Source organism: Ceratotherium simum, chromosome 1 (genome assembly GCF_057802395.1).
Source record: "Ceratotherium simum simum isolate JZ-2026a chromosome 1, ASM5780239v1, whole genome shotgun sequence".
NCBI lineage: Eukaryota > Metazoa > Chordata > Mammalia > Perissodactyla > Rhinocerotidae > Ceratotherium > Ceratotherium simum.
This window is the reverse complement of record NC_141900.1, coordinates 97118862-97139863: the sequence shown is the minus strand read 5'-3', so window position 1 is coordinate 97139863 and position 21002 is coordinate 97118862. Positions and strand designations below refer to the sequence as shown.

The 21002-nt window shown below is 43.5% G+C and overlaps 1 pseudogene; it reads right to left on the bottom strand.

Annotated features, from left to right (window-relative positions):
- Positions 1-15233: 15233 nt before the first annotated feature.
- LOC101406799 (uncharacterized) lies at positions 15234-18606 on the bottom strand (annotated as a pseudogene).
- Between the last annotated feature and the right edge of the window lie 2396 nt (positions 18607-21002).

The following is a 21002-nucleotide window of genomic DNA, read 5'->3' as shown; positions in this document are numbered from 1 at the left end:
TGGTGTTTGAGTGACTCCAGAATCTGCTGGGCCTGTTGGGGAGGAGACAGAAAGTGGCTGGGGGCAGAGCACAGGGGAAGCCTCCTGCTGCAGCCATCACTGGCAGGCTGGTATTTTAGGCATGGCAAAAGCAAAGGATAGGCTTTCACACTGTGCCCAGGACTCACCTGCTTCCAGGAGACAAAGAGCCACACAGCAGAGAAGCCTAGAGCTCATGGCAGCATCAGGAACCCAAGACATCTCCTAGCTCAGGGGCAGAGTCTCCTGGGGTGAGTGGTCTACGGTTCTGACCTCCCGTTTCCCTGATAGGAGCATTCGCCTGTGATGTCACTGCTCTGACATCATTGCTCTGTTGTTACTCTCTCAGCTGACCACCCTCAGCCCACTGTCCTCCTTGGCAAGACCCAGGGTCTGCCGCACTAGGCGCCATTCCTGTCCTCCATAGCCCCTCAACAAAGGATGGGTGTGAATTGAGTGCCTTTCTCATAGCCCACAACATACCTGATGTCCCTCTGCCTGCCCCTGCCTGACACGGATTACCCAGCCCTTGCCGCCCCCACCCCTTCACCCTCCACTTCCTGTGCAGGCTCAGGAGGTGGCCTCCTTGGTGCCCACTGAGGTTCAATGCGGGTCTCCACTTCCCTGGGCAGTGAGAGCCTGTTAGCTCCATGTGTTCCAGACCAGTGAACTCAGTGAACTCAAACCCCCTCCCTGAGGCAGGCATGTACCAGAATTCCCTTAACTGTCCTCTCCTGGGCCACTCTCACCCTCCCAGGGGGCCTTGAAGTAAGTACTGTGAGTCCACAGTGCCACCAACTGGCTGAAGGTTCACAGTCTCATGGATTCCCACCTTCTGTCTAAATCGGGAATAGAAATTCCCCCCAACCCCCATCCATGCAGCCCTCAAACCCTACCCCCCCACACACCCATACTACTGCTTCCCAGCCTGGTTGATTTAGGGGTGATCTCATATCCGTCCTTACTCTTTGGAGGCAAAAGAGTGTCTGAACCGAGATTTTGATGAAGGAGGAAATAATTGCTGCACCATTGCAATTAGTATGCTAAAATGGAAGAAACAAGCCAAAATAATACAGGCCATAAAAATAAACAGTCTGATGACATCAAGTTGATCCAGCCTGGAAACACTATATTCCATAGCTCCTCCTGATTAATCAGATCCATATATCCAGATTTTGTATTTAAATTAATTATCACCAAATTTTAGATAGTGCATTTTATAAAGAGGGTTTATATATTTTACATATTTATTTATGAACTTATAAATTCATGAAATAAACAACCCTGTAGCCGTAGTTAAGGTCGATCCAGTTGGGCCTGACATTTACTATCACCAACCAGAAGGACCTATTAGTTCCGCTCAGTGACTCAATGCCTCTTAATAAATTCCACCCAGAGAGAAACTTTCTATTTTGTGTATCTTCACAAGGAAACACACACACACAATTATCCTTTAATTCACAAGGATTTCAAAGTTTTATTACCAAGCACAACAATTTTTCTTTATCAGTTTTACAGGTCAGTTCTGAGAAACACCCTTGATGATGGCAAGACATGTCTCTAAAGATGTGGTGGCCGGTGATGAAAATTCTTACAGGATCGTGAGACTGGATGAATATTACTGTAACACAATTTTCTCCATTCCAAAAGAACATCAGCATACTTCAGCTTTTGAAAAATTAGGATCCTTTACAGGACTGGTCCTCAGTATTGGCTATGAAAACACAAATTGCTCAGAATATTGCAGAAGTTGTATGGAAAGCCAAGACATTCCACAATGAATACCCATTACATTTCAGGTGAGAGGAGAATGTTGTGAAGGAAAAATAGTGAATAATGATGTTCCATGGCTCTATATCAGTGGGTATTAATTTATTTGTTTCACAATTGTCAGAGTATCAATTATATACCTGACTTTTCCAATGAAAGTAAAGGAAAGAGAGCAATATATTTACGGAGGGAATTGTGTCCCCCAAAAATTGATGTGTGAAGTCCTAACCCACAATATGATTGTATGTGAAGATTCGGCCTTTGGGATCATAATTAAGGTTAAATGACATAATAGGGGTGGGACTCTAATCCCATAGGACTGGTGTCCTTATAAGAAGAGGAAGCAACACGGAGCTCTTTCTTTCTCTCCTTGTGAACACAGAGAGATTATATGAGGACACAGCCAGAAGGTACCTGTCTGCAAACCAGGAATAGAATTTTCACCAGAAACTGACCCTATCACCTTGATATTGGACTTCTAGTCTCCAAAACAGTGAGAAAATAAATGTCTGTTGTTTAAGCCACACTGTCTGTGATATTTCGTTGTGATACTTGAGCAGACTAATCAATAGTATAGCCCTGTGGTATGTCAGGGTGAGAAGCAAAGAGGAAGGCACGTCTGAGCCAGTCCTTGAATAGTATCTGGTCGTGTTTGGAGTGAAGGGAAGGGCCTTCTAGACCATGGTAACAGCAAGAGCAGGTGTAGAGGATTTAAAGGACATCGGTGTTGTAGGAAATGTGGCAAAGAGCTGTGTGGTCACAGAGCAGATGCATCCCGAGACAGCCAAGAAGCGAGGCTCTGAAGGTGACTGAACCTGGGTGGTGAAGTGTCAGAGCTGTTTCAGGGAAGCAGAACTGATCTGGGGGAAACTGGAGAGCCTCTGCCTGTTACAGTCAGGGAAGGCGTGCACTCGTCTGTGTTTGGGAGACGCTTGACTGTGCCCAAGGAGGGAGGATTGGGGTGAGGAGTCAAGAAGGAAGGAGTGAGCATCAGCTCCAGGGTTCTCACCATCATCACAGCATCTCAGTGGTGATGTCCTCAGCTGGGAGCGGCCGCCAGCTGACGCTGGTGCTCTCACGCCTTGCTTTATGTTGTCTGGGTATTGAAGATTTCGGGAGGAGGGGAGAAAAGAGCTCATGTTACAAATAACATGGTTTGTTGTTGTTTTTTTAATTATCTTGCAGCTCTATTTCTATTTTCAACCATCTTTAATTATATTTTCCCTTCTAGACTTTCCCAAAATCTCAGTTTCTTCTCCCTAAATTATATAAAGCTAATCCCTGTGATTCTATCTTCTAGACTACAAGTTTATCAAACAATTTTGATCTCCCCAAAAATCTCTCCCTCATAAAAAAAGATGGTGCCAGCTATTAAATTACAAAATCTCCCTCTACCCTGTAGCCTAGAGGGCCAGGCAATGAAGGTGACTTTGGAGTGAGCCTCTTGCTGCAGCACCATCCTCTGAACAGATCTTCTTGTCCTCCGTTGTCTCATGTCCCTGGGTGGCAGAGGAGTTCAAGGCTGCACTTTCCAGGGCCCTGAGTCATTTCTCTTTCCCACTGCAGACCCGAGGTTCTCACAGTTCTGTCAGCTCTGAGGTTGCTCCACGTTGGGGCAGGGAGCTTTGTGCACAGAACGTTGGTGACTCTGCAGGGCTGTGCCACGCTGCTGGCACAGAGATACAGGGCCGAGTCCGCCACCTCCAAGATGCTCACGTTCAGCTCAGAGCTGTAGTTACTAAACTGTTGCCCTGAGAATCGATCCGAGATGTTTCCTTTATCATTCTCTTCCCCCTCGTAATACTGAAAGAGGAACTGTGGGCTCTGGTTGAGGGTCTGTTGGTACCAAAATACACGAGTGTGCCCAGAACTAGGGGAACATCTCATTGTCACTTGCTGTCTTCTTGCTTTAATCAGGTGTCTTGGTGTTTGGGTGACTCCAGAATCCACTGGGACTGTGAGGGAAGAAGACAGGGGTTGAAGAAGGAACACGGGAGGGAGCCTGATGGTGCCTTGGATTCAGGTGCTGTCGGGCTTAGGATGGAGATGTCCCACCTGTACCAAGGACGTACCTGCTCCCAGGAGACAAAGCGCCACACAGCATAGGAGCCTGGAGCCCATGGCAGGTGGAGTAGAACTGGGCTGGTATCTCCCTGCTTAGAGTTCTGGTCCCCTAAGAGATGAAGTTCTGGGGATCCATTCTCTGATTGGAAGTTAGACTATGATGTCAGGGCTCTGATGTCATTGTCTCTGCTGGTTCCCATGAGCCTGGCGTCCTTTGCTAGGTCCCTAGCTCAGCTTATCCAGGAACCCTGCTTTGTCCTGCAAAGTTTCTTGCATGCAGGTGGGGCTGGACTGGGCTGGTCTAGGCTAGGCTGGGTTTAGGCAGCATCCCCAACCCCACTGCTCCTTTGCTTTTCCTTTGAGGCAGGTGTCCCCACCTGTGCCTGCCTGAGGCAGGCAGGCTGCCTCCTCCCAGCTCTACATTCTTCACGTTCCCTCGCAAAATCAGAGAGAATCTCTCATCATTGCATAGCTGAAGTTCATGGCTCCCGGTCAGGACAGCACATCTGGGAATTAGTGTCTATACTATTAAGCCTTCTAGGGGATCAAAATACCAAACAAGGATGTTTCTTAACCCTCCTGGTCCCAGAAACTTTTGGAGCTCGGCAGTTCCACAGCACCCCCACGTGGCCTATGGGGCGGTAACCGAGATTTTGTCTTTGCCATGATACAAGAGTCCTGAGATGTGTTTAAATTAGGAACTATTGCACCAGTGCCTGTTGTACTGTTGTTTTGTTTTATTTCCTAGAGGGACAAAACACACACCCCAGCCCTAGTGACTTGGGATTTTTCATTGTAAGAGGAAAATTAGGTGGTCATAGAGGAAATATTTTGCCTTTGAGAAAATTCTGATGATGAAGGAGATGGCGTAAACTTGGCCCAGGTGAGGTGAGGGTGCTGAAGGAACCCTGCAGAGGTTACCCAGAGACAGCCTGTCTTTCTTCCTGCAGATGGTCTCCCAAGATTATTGGATGATTACAATTAACTGAAGTTGCTTTTTCTTTGATTACCCCAGACAGCTTGTTCAAGGCAGATCATTCAAACAGGGCTCTGTGCAAGGTGCCCCCTAATCAGCTTACCCCCAAATAAAGAAAATAATACTCACTGCTCCCAGACTGCTGGAGAGTTTGTTTCTTTCTCTTGTATCCTTTCTCTTTAGAAATCCTCTGTTTGCCTCTGTTCATTGATCATAATATAATGCCTATTTCCCTGTATGTGAGTAAACATGTGTGTAGATAGATGATTATATTTCTCTAAGTTTTTCTTTAACACCCAAGAAGGAAATAAAATAGACTAACCCTCTACACTGGAGAGGCCAGTCTGGATTAATGTAGGATAACAAAATAAACAGAAGGACTTGGGAAAATAAAATCTGAGAAGGACTCAATTCCAGAACCAGCGTCTTCCATTTGCTGCTTCTGACTAGTTTACTTCCAATCTAAATTTGTTTAAATGTTTACATTTGACTTAATTGTTATTAAATTTTAAATAGTGCATTATATAGAATGGATATAGGTATTCTAATGTAATCTATTTCTTGACTTTCAAATTCCAAAGGCAACAACCCCATCAGATTCCACTGAGAAGGGATTCCCTGACCCAGCTGCATCTGACATTGACAGTCACTCATTGTGCCAATGAGCTCTGGTCAGTGACCAGCACCTCTTAGAAGACGCCGCCCAGAGAGGAAAATTCCACCCTGAGTGAATCTCCATGGATATAAACTAGATGAAATTATCTCAAGTCCAGATGGCAATATTCTGTAACTGAGTACTTTTTTATGAATTTTGCGTATACCTAACTCATTAAAATCTTTTCTAATAGCAGCTGATGTGTCCAATGGATTTTCTGATGGTAGATAAAGAGAAGTTTCTACACAAAATCATAGAAATGTAAACTATCATTATAAATCACACCAAGGAAAGTACATTTCTCTGCTTTAAGAGGAATATCTGGCATTTTTTGAATTCAATTAGATAAATTTGTTGGATTGCCCATCATTCCTTTTCTATAAAAAATTTAACAGAATATCTAAGATCGCTTCAGAGACAGCCCGGACCCCATGATAAATAGCCATTATATTTCAGGCAAGAGGAGCCCAGCTGATATTATAAAGACGTATGAGATATGAGAGCATTGGCTTCTGGATCTCTCTAAAATTTCAAACTAGCATCATTTGCTGGCTTCTTCCCCAGGGCAGCCTGATAGGGCAAGAAGCAAATATGAATACTAGAGACTAACCAAAAACCATGAGAGTCTTCTGGAAAGACTGAAGCTATTTAGGGCTGGAATATGAGTAAGATGAAAGGTGAGCCCAAGACTGCAGTGAGAAAAGAAGGTGGTGGAAATTCTTTAAGCTCTGCTCTTGCTGACTCCTCTGCCTAGAGACAATTTATCTGCATTTTTATGACACTAATCAGTAGCAGAGGAACTGACATCACTAAAGGACTCCAAAAGAAAGATAACCAAATGGACAATATATATCCCCAGAAAGTGTATTATTGAACCAGATGAACCAAGAATTTGAAACGTGCATGCTAAATATACTAGGTGAAGATATGCAATATAAACAAGAAAGTAGAAGATATCTAACCCATAAGAATGTATATGGTCAATGTGCTGGAGATCTTCACAGTAGCATTCCTAGCATATTTTACACCAGCATCTCCTAGTGTTTCATTATGGGGAAGAATGTTCTTGTTACCTTATTCTCTAAGAGAAGCCAATGCTTCATGTAAACATTGAGTTTTTGTCCAATAGGAACTAATATATATTATTATTTTCCTAAAATAATGACCCCTATCATCAGGGGATTTTTTTTCCTGTTTTCATAAAATCAAAATTTCAGCTAATGAATTTAGAACCCAGATAGGATCTGTGAACCTCTGTCTTCTTTAAAAACTAGGTGAAATTTCCTAGAGCTTATAATTTCCCAAAGGTATAAAAACCCAAAAGCTTTCCAGAGATTTCTGACCATTCCTATGGACGTTGGTATTCTCCTGGTCTTCTCAAACCCTGTGACATCACCTAGCCATAAAGCTAGGTCTTTCTTTGATTTCCTCAAAATATTATGCACATCAAGTATTAGTGAGTTTGGTAGAGTCTGATGAAGATTTGGGGACTGCTGCAAAGGAATATATGATGCAGACCACAGTTTGTCACCATTTCCCTCCCATCCTTGGTCATTTTACCCCCTCACAAGACTTCCCAGAATCTCAAATTCTTCTACCTGTATTATCTAGAACAATGTCCTTGGGGTTTACCTTCCATATCCAGCCCCTAGTTTAAAATATTCCCATCAATAATACTTTCCTCTCTAAGAAATTGGGTGCAAGCTATTAAGACACTAAACCTTACTTTTTCTGCATTCAAAATTATAGTTAACCAATTCTTCTTTCTTGAGTGGAACTCATCTTTATTCAAGGATTATCTTTTCTAAATTTTACTTTAAATTGTTCTTTAATTTTATTATAGTGACAAAATATATATAACACAAAACTCACCATTTTTAAGTCTACAGTTTAGTGGCATTGACTACCTTCATATTGTTGTGCTACCATCGCCACTCTCTCTCCAGAGCCTTATCATCTTCCCAAACTGAAACTCTGTATCTATTAAACACTAATTCCCCATTCTCTCCCCTGCCCCAATCCCTGGAAGCTACCATTCTGTTTTCTGTCTGTATGAATTTGACCACTCTAGATACCTCATATAAGTGGAATCATACAATATTTGTCCTTTAGGGTCTGGCTTATTCACTTACTATAATGTCTTCAGGGTTCATCCATATTGTAGCATATGTCAGATTTTGATCCTTTTTAAGGTTGAATAATATGTCATTATATATATGTGTATATATCAATTTTCTTTATTCATTTATCTGTTGATTGGATGGGTTGTTTCCACCTTTTGTCTACTGCAAATAATGCTGCTATGAACATCGGTGTGCTAATATCTGTTCAAATCCCTGCTTTCACTTCTTTTCAGTGTATATCCAGAAGTGGAATTGCTGGATTGTATGATAATTCTATGTTTAATTTTTTGAGGGGTTGCTACATCATTTTCCACAGTGGCTGCACTATTTTATATTCCTATCAGCAATGCAAAAGTGTTCCGATATCTCCACAGCCTCGCCAACACTTGCTATTTTCTGTTTTTTTCCTTCAATATTATCCATGCTAATGGGTGTGATGTTCTTGAATTTTTGAAATTAATGGGAATATATAGTGAAGTTCTCTTTTATTTTACTGTTGTTGTTGTTGTTTGTTTTAAGCATATTACTTTTTAAATCTCAAGTCAACCAAAACATTGGTCTCCAAAATTTTGGCAAGTAGTTTTCGTCTGTAAAATTCACTCACTGAGGAACCACTGTACTTGAAGGCTAGACAATATTTCCCCTTATCAGACTTGACATTAGAAAAGCAAAATTCTAGTCTTGGCATCACTAGAGTCTGTAAGGAAGGAAGAGGTGAGTAGGATTATGTCTTGGAGACAAGTGGCACCTGGAAAGTGGTTCCACAGAAGGTAAAGAGATCCAACTGAAATTCGACAAGGGATTCTTTTAAAAGGAACACATAGATTATAAGTCTACATGAATTTGCAGGTAGTCAGTGGTCACCATGCTCTCGTGGATGGTGAAGAAAGGGCCCTTGAGAAAGGAAAAGTGAAAGGTATCAAGTTTCTCCAACAAACTGTTTTATTTACAGGGTCTGACTTGGCATTGAAAAATGAAGACTATTATATCCTTCAATTATTGGAACGCTTGTCCCTCCCTCTGTGTTGTGTGTATGTTATAAGCCCAATGGGAGCTTGCAATGCTTGAGAAACAATGAGATTGTCTTACCTCCTTGACACAAGGATACCAACTAAGAGCTTTAATGTGTACTCAGAAAATTTACTTATCAATCGCTTTAACTCGACTCTTTGAGGGCCTAAATCATGATTCCTAAATGTCTTTTAAAGTTACTTGTTATCCGATAAGTGATTAAAATATTTATCAAATGAGTGAATAGATTACACAGTACTAGTGATGGAAATCTCTCTAAGTGGAATGCAGTGGGTATAGTGTGGTGGGGAATATGATTAATTCCATTTTGTACATGCTGAGTTTGTGTGTGTCCACTGCTTACCCAGATGAAGATATCCACATGGAAAGCTGATAGGAAGTTCTGGAACTCAAAGAGAAACCTGAACGGGAATTAGACCACTGAAAATCACTCTATGCGAATAAAGCCTGAGGAGGGTAAAACGTCATTCAAGCAAAACAATGGAAATGAAAAATGAAATGAATTGAATAGGAATCCTTAATGGAAACTCACATTTAAGTCCATCTAGAAGTAAAGGAGTCAGCAAAGGATGCTAAAAAGAGACAAGTTAGAGACATAAGAGCAGAACCAGAGCAAAATTTATTGTAGCTGGGGCAGACACTTGGTTTTTAAAATTAAAAGGAGATTAGCATGTTGATTTCCAGAAACTACTGTCCTAACCTCACGTGGAACGTAAGTGGGAACCCAGGCGGGACCTGCAACGAGATTCCTGGGAGTAAGAGTTGACAATAGACAGAAGCTTGTGCCTAGACAAGGGGTGACCATAGCTAGGTACCTGTTACTGCACAACAGTAGAAGGGTAAACTCCCCAACTCAGGGTGAAGGGTTAAGTTTAACTTGCTTAGCATCTACTAGAGGGGCATTTTCAGCTGTGGACGACTCTAAAGTAGAGAAGCAGTTTTTGTTCCTCCCCCAGCTCTCATGGATGCAGCATAGGTACTTGAGTCTCAGATCCAGGTCACATGTTAATGGCATCATTTCTCTTTTTGTGAACAGGTGTCTTAAGACCTGAGTGATATTAGCAATTGTGGAGTCTGAGAGAAGACCTAGAAGCTGGAGACAGAGGCCCAGAGAAGCTAGATGATATAGAGAAAAGAGAAAGATTTCTAGTTTCTCTAATCCTCTGTGCCCAGAACTCACCTGCTGCCAAATAGAAAGTGTCTCTGAGCATAGCAGTCTGGAGCCTGGGACAGGATTGGGCAGAGCTTTACAGGCCAGGATTCTGGTCTTATGATGTAGGGTATGTGAGATGCTATAATCCTCATGCAGAACTGCTGTTTCCACCTAATGCAAATAATAATATTAGTGATAATTTATTTTTTGGCCATGTTGGCAGGAAATATACTAGGCATTAGGTATTTTATGTATGTATCTTAATAAAATTTTGTCTCTGCTTTAAAACCCATCAGAGCATAATGATAGATCGAACAGAAATAGAAATATGACTTTAATACTTTGAGAACCCTTGAACATTTTTAATGAATTATTCATTTTGGATGTGGAAGGAGGAGTTATATGGCACAACATACAAAAATTTCTTTACACCCTTTATCTCCTCCAGCTGCTCCCATCTCTTTTCCAAAAAAGTCTTCCCCAAAGTCTCACCACTCCCTGGAATGAATCTTCTCTCTTCTTTAGGCATCCCTTCTCTTCCTATTCACTCTCCTAGATTTCACTATGTCCAAGGAAGGCTTAAAGATCTACTTTGACTTTTGGAGTTGGAGAGGGTCATGTCAAAGGCTGTCTAAATTTGTACTTACTTGAGTATTCTCATGATACGGCATCTTCCTTCTCTCGGAGCAAGTGGTCTAAGATATCAGGGTGGAAGCTACAAGTCTGTTATGATTTAGCCCAGAAGTAACACACTATCACTTTGGTTGTGTTATGTGGATCTCAAAAACCAGTCCCGATTCACTGTGAGAAGGCACTCCACAAAGACATGAATACCAAGAGGCAAGGATCATTAGCCATATTGGAGGCTAGCCATCACACACATATATAATAACTTTACTATTTCCAGGAACATTTTTGTTTTTAAACAAAATATTTTGTTCCTTAAAAAAAGAACTTTTTTAAGAGGATATTATCGATCTAATTTTTTAAATTAGGAAAATCAGTATCAAAAGGACTTGGAGCAGGAGATCTAATACGAGGAAGATATATCTTAGTAAGAAGGCCGTGAGGGGGAAAAGAAAGGAGAGAGAAGCAGAAATCGAGGTCTGTGGGAAGACTCTAAGTAGACTCCATGGTCTATTTTACACATAAATCACCATTATCATTTTGCAGGGAGTAAAATTCCGGGAATTCTCTTCAAGGACCAAAGATATTATTGGAATATCAACAGAGAGGAGGTAGAAGGGGGAAAATGGAGTCAGTCCAGTCAAATTGATAGAGACGTGTTCAGCCATTCTCAGTTGATTTCTACTCAGACTGAGGTCCTCAGTTCTCTGGATTGCTCACTCTCAATCTAAATATTTTCACTGTGGGGGGTGGGGGCAGCTGGGAAGGTCTTCTGTGCTTCCTTTTGGTTAGTGAAGGGGCTTCATGAGGGAGGGGCCACCTTAATCTTTCTGAGCTGAGTGACTGTGACCGTGCAGTCCCATGGAATCACAAACTGACACAGAAGTACAGACACGTCTGGATGGTGTTGGTTGACTCCACAGTCAAGGGGGAAATTCTCCATATCTTTTTGAAACACAAGCCCTTCAAGCACATCTCCTTTGACTATGAGTTCAGCACTACTTGACTAATGGAGCAGCCTTAGCCCAGTCTTGGGTCTTGTAGATACCAGTACATAGTAAAATGGTTCATTTTCTAAGAACATTCAAAGATCAGCTTCTTTTCCATCTCTACGATAAGGATCTTGGTATCTGTTTGACTTGAGCATCCATGGGTTCTGTTAGAGAAGGATATGTAAGCTAAGATAGAGATAAGGAAGCAAACAGTTGTCCAAATGGAGAAAATGTCAAGGATCTGGATTTGGAAAGTCCATTATCAGGAGTTTCTCTTCTGTTTCCTGGACTCACCTGCTCCCAAGAGACAAAGGCCACAAAACAGAGAAGACTGGGACCCATGACAGACCAGGGAGTGAGACGAAATCCCCCACCCCAAGGCTCTGGTCTTTTTAGGTAAGAGCTGGCACTCTGAGCCTCTTCAGTAGTCAACAGCCAGGTCTTTCTGGGACGTCAATACTCCAGCAGGTTCTCCAAGCTCAGAATCCCCTCTTATTTGACTCCAAATCAATCATTCTCCCTTTCTTTATTTTTTCTAAGATAGGGCCATGATCTATGGATTTGGGGAATAGGCTCACACCCTACGTTCTCTGATCTTCCTTTGAGGTTACTACTACACTTGCCCCTGGGTATCTAGTATGTTCCTTCGAACTCCCTCACTGTCTACTTTTCTTTCCAGTTCTGAGGGGCTTCCCACTCCCTACTGAGAGCTACACAGTGTTCTTGCAGTGGCTCAAAGGTCAGTGATCAGTCTGCCTGCTGTAATGACAAAGCCTTTCTAACTCCCTCTGCCTATAACCCACAGCTCTTTCTGCTCCTCCCCACAGCCTATTGTCTCCCAGTGGAACCACAGTGCTTCCTCTTAATTAACTGGAAGTGTTTACATTGTCAACTGGGTCAGGAAGGTTTCCAGTGATTTCCTGGGAGTCTTATCCTCGTCTACCTGGAGCCCTCCATGTTTCCTGTGTGGTGTTTCCCAGCTGAGTGTAGTACATTCCCAATTTCTTTGAATGACCATATTGACTTCCCTTCCTTTCATTCTACCTTTTTTCCAGCACAAACAACTGAAGCAACTGGAACTCACATTGCTGGTGAGAAGGCGAAATGGTATCACCACTTAGGAAAACAGAGTGGCCACGTTTTCTAAAGTAAAATAAGTACTTACCATACAACCCAGCAATCCCACTCCTGGGTATTTACCCAAGAGAAATATAAGTGGATGTTCACACAAGAGTCTTGTACCTGAATGCTCTTATTGCAGCTTTATTTATAACAGCTAAAATCTAAAAACAACCTAAGTGTCCATCAACATGTGAGTGGATATGCAAATTGTGGTAGGGTCATACAACAACAACAAAAATACATAGAATAAATAGGAATGAATTACTAATACACATAACCATAAGGGTGAACAACAAAAGCTGTATGTTAACTGAAAGGTGCTGGTCATAACAAAGTGTATAATTCTATTTATATGAGAGTCAAGAACAGGCAAATCTAATCTCTTATGATAGATATCAGAACAGTGGTTACCTTGAGGGGTGGGGATTGACTAGAAGGGAACAGAACACACAAGGAGTGATGACATGTTCTACATCTTGATTAGAGTGGTGCTCCTTGAGCGCATCCATTTGACAAAATGCATATAATTAACTTTTAATATTTTGATTTTCACTGCCTGTAATAAAAAATGTAATCCACTATCCAGAATCAACAACCATTAATATTTTATAACCTTGTTCCAAACAGGGTTCTTTCTAAAATTACTTGTGAAATATACATGTTATCAGATGTTCACAGAGCTCCCTACACCGTAGTCACAAAAGAAGCTCACATATTCGTGGATATCCAAAATGTGCTCATTCTGAGCCCTGACATCTCAGCACTACCAGGACGTCCAGCCTGGCCCCAGGGCTTGATTCCCTATGTGATTCTAGGAAGCGCCAGGATGTTTATTGCTCCTGAATCACCTCCTGCCTTAGGCTGAACCCCGCAGGAATCCACTCATGAATGTCACCATCTGCCTGTTGCCTCAGACACTTGCCTTTCTTCCCAGCTGCCTGGGAAACTGGCCTCTCCTGCTGCTTCCAGGGGTAGGATTGGGAAGACAGGGGAACGCTTAACACCATATACTGTCCCCGGTACCCTGTTCTGTGCATATGTAACCACTAGTGCAGGGCTCTGCCTGTGTGCTCAGTCAGCCCTTAGTGGTTCCTGCAGGGAGAAGGGATGATGATCTTTCACTCAGGGCCACTCCGTCAGGGAAATCCCCCTGTAAAACTTCGTGAGCCGCTGTTGCCACAGCTCTTAGCAGCCATTTCTCTCATCCCCTACAGCTGTTTTCCCCAAGACTGAAGCTTCTTCCTGCTCAGGACTCCGAGATGAATCCCACATATGGGACACAGGTGGAGTAAACACATGTTCCGCTTTTTGTTTGTTGTCCCAGTGTAATTATTATCAGCACCCCTTTCACTCCCCAAGGTGTCCCACTTTGAATGATAAATCATATGGTCTCCCTAAAAATACAAGAATATACACCTCCTCCTATTTTTGCATGTTCTCTCTATGGTGATTCTGTCTTAGTGGCCCCAGCACACCCTTTCTAGAGGAGTTGGCGATTTCATGGCGTGAAGGAGAGTTCTTGGACTCAGGTAGGCTGATCCTTGCATCATATATGATTCTGTGATTCATTCTTCCTCTGAGACCCACGGGTCCCTGCGGTGCACTAACCCTGTTTTCCACGTCCTGGGGTAAGGTATCTTCTGTCTAAAGAATGAATGAATGAATTAGTGAATGAATGAATAAATAGGTGTATAACCAATATAATATGTTCAACTAGCCTACGACACCAATACCAATTTATTTCTAATTGAATACTTGAGGTTTACCTGCCTTATTACAGAAGTTCCCCCTTATCCATGGGACGTAGGTTCCAAGAACCCCAGTGGATGTCTGAAACCGCGGATAGTACCCAACCCTATGTCGAACTTGATACTGAAACAATATGATAACCCAGAGGGCTATTAGGTGGCTAATGGGCAGTAGCCTGTACAGCATGGACACACTGGACAAAGGGATGAATCATATTCTGGGCAGGACAGAGGGAAATGGCCCTGGTTTCATCACACTACTCAAAACAGTGACAATTTAAACCTTATGAATTGTTTATTTCTGGAATTTTCCATTGGATATTTTTGGACTGCAGTTGATCGTGGATAAGTGAGACTGTGGAAAGCAAAACCATGGATAAGGGGGACTGCTGAAATAGGAAATCCTGTATCTCCCTTGCGAAGCAGTCCCTAACCATCTCTCCAGCCACTTGTTCAAGAGCCCTAAGGTCTTACCTTCTGAGAAGTCAGTCCTGTTTCCACACATTGTGCTGAGATTGAACAGTTCACTCCTTGCTGCCATGTGATGCTCTGTGGGCATCTGCTCTGTCCCAATCTGTCCTGCTGTGGTCACCCTCTTCTTGGCCTGCATCTCTGTTGGCATTACAGCTGCACTCCAAGAGCATCAGCTCACTCTCACATGAGCAACAATTGTTCCCCAAAGAATATCTTTGTCCTGGATAACAGAATCTTGAGGTGCTCCTGCCTCTGCCATCTACTGTTCCAGAATATTCCTTTCCCAAGCTCTGGTGTTGAGTTTCCTCACCTTCTGAAAAGTTCCCAGTTGAAGATCCTGAGTATCCTCATGCATGTCCCTCCTCTCCTCTCCAGTAAGCCAGTCTCCAGTCAAAGATGGAAGGCATATTTTGCTAAATAGAAAACAACAAAAATAGAGACCAGGAGAGGATACAAAGTTCCTCTCTAGGCTCCCCTGGTCACTCATTGGCTACATTTGTTCCATCCTTGGTGTCCACAGCCACATTCTGTAGTTCCTGAGAACCTTTCCCGAATACCACAGGCCCAGATATCCCTGTGCAACATTTCCTATTCCGCAAATTAAAGTTAAACTTAAAACTCTGCTACTGGGAAGAGCTGCAGCCAAAACCACACAACCCTCACCCCTCTCAGGCACGCAAGGGCTACTGAGAGCCTGGGGAGAGCAGAGAAGCAGAGAAGTTTGTGCAAAAGTAAGAAGCACATTTGCAAGGCTGTGGCTAAGCTGCTGGCACAGAGGTACACTGCTGAGTCTCCCAGCTGTGCAGGCTGGATCTTCAGAGTGAAGTACGATCCCTCAGGCATCTCAGCTGAGAATCGATCTTTCAAAAAGTCTGCCTTCTCTGAAGGAAACTTGTTATGGATGGAAGTCAGAAACTCCACTACCTTTTCCGGGGTCTGTCGCTACCAAGGGAAGTACAAATGACTAGAAATGGGGTCACACTTCAGAGCTACACCCTGACCCATCTCTGTGAAATATGGTTAGGAGTGTGGCTGACTCCAGGTTCCCTGTGTCCTGTGGGAGGAGACAGAGGCCAGAAGATAATGGGGCAATGTTTAGAACTGGCCTTAGGTAAAGGGAACAAGATGAGAATTCCCCAAGCACTCCAGGACTCCCCGACTCCCAGGAGACCAAAGATCACCAGCAGAAGAGCCTGCTGTCCACGGCAGGGTCAGGGCTGGGCTGAGCATCTCCCAGTGGGGCATCTGGTCCTTAGCAGTCCAAGGGAGGAGACTCTGTGGCTCACAGTCTCAGGCAGCATCCACAGACCCAGGAGCACCCCCACGGGAGAGAGTTCGAAGCCTTAGTGCCCATGCAGAAACATGATGCCCCCAGGTTCAGGCCCCCATGTTTCTTAGAGCATGCAGGCCCACAGGCCCTGAGTGAAATACTACATCCCCAAGAGGGACCCTTGGAGAAAACGGGCTTCAGGACAGCTAGTCTTTGTATGAAGACTTGAACAGACAGCAGGACGCACTCCCCTTTCTAAACACCAATTCAGAGTCACAATCCAGAGGTATTGACTCTGTGATTAATAGTTTTGAGCCTCATGATTTAAACATTGGGAATAAAGAGACCAATGGAAAAACGAAAATAACCGTACAAGTGTCAGAGTAGAGACGAAATCCAGTGAGGAGCTGAGACCTGAATCCTAAAAGGACATTTCAGTGCAAAGGAAGGAGAGTGGATGAGAAAGTAAGTACCGAACCCCGTGTGCGCTGGCTTTGAACCATTGGGAGCAGGGACCTGTTGGCTGCCTGTGGGGTTCAGAGCAAGTGTCTGTAGATTTGGAGCTTTGATCAGGGCTAGGGCTCAGGGTCTAGCCTTAAGTGGAAAAGAGAGAAGTCAGAGAACAGACAAGCCAGATTAAGGAATAATAACTTTGGTGAAGGTAGAGAGACACATATTTCTCAAACCTGTTTCCTACAGGCTGGGTCTCCTACTGGCCTTTGCAGCTGGCTCCAGCCCAAGGATGCTTGCCTGGAAGTCCCTCCTCTGATCCCTCAAAATTCAGTGCTGCCTGACCATGTGTGGTAACAGCTGTAACAGCAGGGGCTCCTAGGTTCCTGAAAAGAGAGGCTCAGAGACTGTGGGACCTGGAGAGTCCCAGGCAGCACACCTCCTCACAGGACTGTGTTCTTGTCCCCTGGTCCTCTGTAGGGTGTGACTTGTGGGGGAACAGGTTTTTGTTTAGAGGATCCTGTGAAACCTTAAATCAAATGATCCACTTTACAGCAGGCTTGTTTATTTCATGATAAAAAAGCCATTAAAAAAATCCTAGACCCAGATGTGTTTATCTTTAAAACAGTTAACAGGGCAAAGTCACACTCCGGTAAAAGAAAACTCACATTCTAGATGTGAACAGAAGAGAGAGTTGCCACATCTGTTGAGTTGGCAGCTGTATCGTAGTTTGAAATGTGTTAGGAGTCTCCATTCTCCTGGAGGCCCCTCTACGTGGGAAAGGAGGGAGCCTGTCTGTCAGTGAAGACTCACCCAAGGACACAGGGCTCTGCTCAGCCTTTGGGGTCTGCTGGTGTGTGCAGGACCTAGGACCAGTACAGGAGCAATGTGGGAAGACATAGAGTTCAGCAAAGATGGTCCTTAGTACAAAGTGCTGCTCTGAAATGTCAGGAGGCCGTCACTTCTCACTGACTGTTGTGAGCAACGATCCAAGGGCATCAGACTCTGATGATAAGGCAGGATGTGAAGACCTGAAGAATTAGGATTAAAGAAACAGATGAAAAAGAATCAAGCCTGAAAGTGTGATATCTCAAGTGGAAGAGAAGCCATTGAAGAGCTGGGACCCTGAAGGAGCAGAGAGAGTGAACCAGAGAACAGTGACACAAACCAGGTGAGGGGATTATCGTCCTCAATGGGAGCAACAGACAGAGCACTCGATGAGGGGAGGAGGTGTTTTGAAAAAGATCTGAGAGTGTTTGGAGCTGGGATCAGGGCTGAGGTCCAGGGTCTAACTTGGAGGGAAGGAGAAGTCAGAGAAAGGTACCTACTGGAAGGAGGATTGTAAGACTGCTGTGGCCAGAGTGTAAAGTGTCTCATGGAAGATTTCCCAGAGGCACGAGCCGATTGCAGGAAACTTGGAAGAACATGTCTTTCAGCTGCAGGGACAGACTTCTTAAGAGAAAGCCAGGCCAGAGTCTGTGGGCATCTTGGCGTGGAAATGAGTATTGCCATACCCAGTGAAATGACAGCAATATTATGGTCAAAGATTTCTATCTAGGGCCCTTTAGGAAATGTTGAACTGAGCCTTGGTTGCCCCCACAGCTTCTTGGCTGCACCCAGGAGATTTGTGCACAGGGAAAAGGTGACTCTGCATGGCTGTGTCTTTGCTGCTGGCACAGAAATACACGGGGGAGTCTTCTGGCTCCAGGGTGTCCACATGAAGGTAGAAGAGGGAGCTGTCTGGACATTCAGGTAAGAAGAGATTTGGAACAGTCTTGTTGTCAACAAGTTTCTTATAGTCGTAGACAAACATGAGTTCCAGTGGCTTCTCCTAGCTCTGTTTATACCAATACATAGAATTATGTCCCAGATGATGTTCACATTTTAGAGACTTCTTATTTCTTATTCCCATGACAAGGTATTTTGGTGTCTGAGTAATTCCAGTGTCCATGGGGACTGTTGGGGGAAAGGGACACAAGTCAGACAAAGCACAGAAGGAAGAATGTTTCTGTAACCACAGAAAAATACCTTGAAGTCCAAGGGCCGCCCATTTGAACTCAAGACTCACCTGGTCCCAGGAGACAGAGGGCCACACAGCAGAGCAGCCTGCAGCCCATGGTGGAGTCAGGGCTGTGGTGGCCTGTCTGACTAGGTCTCCCTGGACAGCAGGGCTAAGCTCTGGTCTCCTTGGCCTTGATTGGTGGTTTTGCCTGTAACGTTGTTGTCCTGACAGTTTCCTCAGCCCCAGGGACTATTTCTTCCTCCCCTTTTCACATCTTATACAGATTCTGATAGAAGGTGGATTTGAATGACTGGGAAGGGATATCCCTCTGACAGCAGCTCTGTTGCTATTAGCTGTCCTCTTCATTATATTAGTTCTCTCTCTATTCCCCTCCCTTCCAATACTCTTTCTTAGTGACAGACCATTTCCCTTTCAAGCCTTCTCCTTCCTCCTCTGCTCAGTCACACAGGACAACATCAATCAACACACTGTTTCCCTCAGGGTCTAAGCTCCCTGGAGCCCCTGTGCCAAGTTGCTGGAGGGAGAAGACTGGATGGTTGTGGTCCCAGTCTGGACCAGTGCCCATCATTAGAAATGCACAACTGTGATACCAGACATGAGCCAGCCACTGGGAAGGGTGCTGAGGGGACCACACAAGGGATAAGCCATCCTCTGCCCCTGAAGTTGAGGGTATGGGGTTTGTATGGACTGATAGCAAACAAGTTGCTGAAAAAGGACAACATGGTAAAAAAGAAAATTCAACTGTGTAAATTTTAAGAACTTTATTGGCTTTATTCAATCCAGTCTAGCATAGAAAAAGGGGCTCTGAGGAGCTGTACAAAATGAAAGAAGTTCATAAGCAAAAGCTAGCAGGAACAAGGAAGTTACACTAGCAAAATGCAGGTTGGTTTAGCAAGGTAAATTTCCTTTAGGGGACAGAGGGGTGTATCAGGCAGATTACCTCACTAGTGCTGATCTGGTGATTCTCTATTAACTGGTTTTAGATTCCATTTCTAGGACAGCCAAAACTGTAATCCAGTCTTGGTTTGGTGACATAAGGCTTAGCAGAAGTGACTCTATTTTGGGCCTATTGTCTTGTTTTTTAACAAACAGAAACCATCTGATGCAAGACAAAGGGAAATCAATTTGAAATGATTTTAGTTTACCATCTTTGAGATGCCTACAGCTGATGCTCCCAACTAATATAAAGATGGAGCCCCAGTGCCCTCACTTCCTTCCTCTCCCATCTCTCACTCACTCCCAACCCCCTCCTCTCCTCCTAGCTTCAAAGGTTTCAGTAGAGCCACAGCTCCTCCTTGTGGTCAAAGCAGCACATCTCCCAGATTGCAGGCCTCTTACCAGCCCAAGGTCAGCAATCCAGACCTATCCCTCAGTCCACAGACTGGGGGCAGCAGTGATGGGCATGAAACTCTAGGGAAGTGTGAAGAGGAAAGAAGCATCTGAATCAACATGCAGAGTTGGCCACAAACCACTTGTCCACACACCTAGGACATTCAACTTTTGCTCAACAGAGATTGGTATGTCTGGATTCTTAGTCAGGAGCAAAACAGACATTATCACAGCCCCTGTGGAGCTAATAAGCCAGCTTGATTTGTTCAACAAATTGTCGGTAAGCCACAGCTCAGAGCAACCATAAAATGTCAACATGTTCAGCCACAGAACTCTCTAGTGGTGGGGCAATTAACCAAGTCACAGACGATGCTAGAGAATAAAATGTGTCCTATATGAAGTTTAAGAAATGTATTTAGTATTTCAGTATTTAAAAGACGTCATATAGGTGACACTATTTCCTCAACTGTTACAGCAGGAGAACTGACATGAAATGATCACCAAAGCCCTGTCCATTTCTAAATTGTTAGAAACCAAACCAGGCCCCTCACTTCTACAGAGGGCTTTCCAATTTGGGACCAGCTGGGATGACCTACCATGAATCATTTCTGCTTCACTATGTAAACTACCTGTTTATGCTTGTTTGCCCATTTAGTTATTGGAATTGCATCTGTTTTCTCAAAGCATACTGTTATGCCACTATTGATCTTTCATTCTAGAAAACTAGGAGATATGAATAAACACAAAAATGAAATGATCAATGATTTTTACCATTTATGTAGTATTATATTAGATATTTAATAACAAATTGGAATTACAAAAATCTATATAAACCTGTGCCTTGGGTAAGGAGGGCAGTTACCTATGCTTTAAGTCAAGAGTTGGTAATGAAAATTTTTTTTTTATCCCAGGGCCATGTTGGGTCAGGAGGAAAATATGCTTTTAGTGTAATAAATTTTATCAGATTTTCAATATGGCCCATAAAACAAAAAATGTAAAGGTATATGGGTTAGAATTTAAGCAAAGGGTTTGGATGTTCTCCCCCTGAACAGGTTTCATATGTGTTGGACCTTCAATCCACCACAGTTGGAGATATTCTATTCTTAGACAAGAACCTGAAAATAACCCTAGTAAAAGGCTAGCATTCTTACTATTAAAATTATTTTGACAGATATC